This window comes from Cariama cristata, unplaced genomic scaffold (genome assembly GCF_000690535.1).
Source record: "Cariama cristata isolate BGI_N322 unplaced genomic scaffold, ASM69053v1 scaffold20213, whole genome shotgun sequence".
NCBI classification, from domain to species: domain Eukaryota; kingdom Metazoa; phylum Chordata; class Aves; order Cariamiformes; family Cariamidae; genus Cariama; species Cariama cristata.
Window position 1 is genome coordinate 73,896 of NW_009611043.1, and position 2,286 is coordinate 76,181.

Consider the following 2,286-nt stretch of genomic DNA (forward strand, 5'->3'; position numbering starts at 1 on the left):
GGGTGGAGAGGGAGATGGGAGGTGGATAGATAAGTGAGAGGAGAGAGAGACAGAGATGAGAGGAGAGAGAGACAGAGATGAGAGGAGAGAGAGACAGAGATGAGAGGGGAGAGAGAGAAGAAAGAGAGAACAGAGCCTTGGTGAGACATCAGCTTTTAGCAGAGACCTGTCTGCGGCCAAGCTTTCCTGACCAGTTGGTAAAGACAGGCTCAACAATGCACAAAAGGAGAAAATGCATTAAACCTTCAGGATTACATTCTCTGTGGCAGGCGCAGTTACATCATAGCTCTGGGATGCATCACCCATGCCAGAGCTACATCACATGGCGAACAGCATGCTGGCACAGAATGAGTAACCCAAATCCTCTGAAATGCCAGGAAGTCAGGCACAGCTAAGGCCACCAACACTCAGCCCCGTCCCTCAATGGGACCAGACGGAGCTGTCAGTCTCCAGCCTGGAATCGTTCCCAGTGCTCCCCTCTGAGGAACGGAGTAAGCATCCCGGAACATCCTGCATCCTTGGTTATGCAAACACTTCACTCTGCAGCTTTTAAGGTCATAAAGTTTGCTCTCTTTTCCACTTCTTTCCCACTGCCATTTTGGCACTGGGAAGAATGAGGAAGGTTCAGCACATCAGGAAACTTGATGTTGAAGAAACATGGTCCTGGCAGTCAGGAGTTGAAGGGCTTGGATTTGAGAACTGTGTTTCTTGCTTTGCCACTGAATACTGTGTAACTAGGCAAGTAATCCAAGTCTGCTCCCTGCAAAGCATAGATGAAACTTCTCCCATGCATCACAGGAGTGGTGCACGGCTTTAATAAAGATTGAGCCATGCTTTGCAGCACAGACAGGAAGTATAGATGTTGGTGAGATAAACAAAAGCACCTGTTTTATGACTACTGAACATGGTGTTTGCAAACAGAGGGAGAACAATTATTATTTTACTATACTCAACTCTGTTTGAACAAAATGTCAGCCAACAAAAATTTCTGGCAGGGATTTTTTAACCTGTGTCCTACTTCTTTACAAATAATCAATATTTCTGCTGCTGAACACTGAATTAGCAAACCACGAATTACTCACCTGACTACAGCAACAAAGCAAAAGCTTTGAAGCATATTTACACTAGAGCAAACCTCAGCAGCTCCAAGAGTTTCTACCATCCCTGAGTTATTTCCCAGGTGAAGTCTGCAGTAAAGATAACATTTAGCAGCTGTTTAATGAAGTGTTAATTATTAGAGTTTCACATTCTTATTTCCCTTCTCATTATTTACCTTTGTGAAGAAGCAGTAACTGCCCTCAAAGAAGCACCACGTTATTCCTCTTGTTTATTTTGAGTGGCAATGTAGGCTGGTACATTCCAGAAAAACACAGAGACAAATGCTCTACTTGGTCGCCGTAAAATATTTTAGCTATTCAATTTAGTTCCCATTTTGATTGTTCTGCGCGCTACTCTGTAAATATAGGACCAGCAGGAAACCGTCTGGTATGCAAACCCCAGCTCTTCCAAACTCTATGACACTGATTTGGTGATTTCAGAGATAACTTGTTCTACCTGGATGCCAGGGGAACAACTGTTCTTCCAAACAGTAAGAAAAAAAAGTCTCAGGTGTCCATTTTCTCCTCAAGTGCACACACTTCGTATTTACCTTTTGCTTTGAAGGAAAGACTCTTAAAATACTTAATCACATTTGTGGTTTGGCACCAGATGATGGCTATAAATCCATCCTAATTGCACTGCATATTAATGCCAAAAGGTTAACTGTACGGTCTGTGACTGTCAAGGAGTCACTTGCAACATGAATCAGCAGCACTGGGTCAGCTGGAAGGTCACAAGGGCACAGATTATGATAAGCTGTTTCCCGCAACACAAAGGCCGTCAACTCTATTATTCCAGTTGTGAACAGTACGTTAACAATACTGGTACATTCATAACTCACAGATCCAGTACGTGAGCTCTGCCATGCTGCCTGGAAGGACCCACACCACAAGGTTATAAATTTAGCATGAGTGGTGTCAACCCATACCAGAAAGGAGAGAAAATAGCTTTATGGACTATCGGAAATCCCTGCCTGCCTAAGATTGCCCACGACCACCGTGAGACCCTGAAGTTCAGGTCACAGTGAACAAAGTGCTAGTGATTTAATAAAAGCTCCCATGCCCTTTTCCACCCAAATTAAAAGCTGCAGTTCCTAGCTTTTTTTTCTCTCTCCCCCTCTGTGATTGATTATCTGATAATGGTCTGGAATTATTGAATATTTCTGTTCCTTAGCACATCCTCTTTCCC

At 43.6% G+C, this 2,286-nt stretch overlaps 1 protein-coding gene across 1 annotated transcript in view; it reads right to left on the bottom strand.

Annotated features, from left to right (window-relative positions):
- Window positions 1-2,286, bottom strand: part of DIS3L2 (DIS3 like 3'-5' exoribonuclease 2) — a 174,585-nt gene that overhangs the window by 71,900 nt on the left and 100,399 nt on the right. The gene's annotated exons all lie outside the window — the stretch shown is intronic.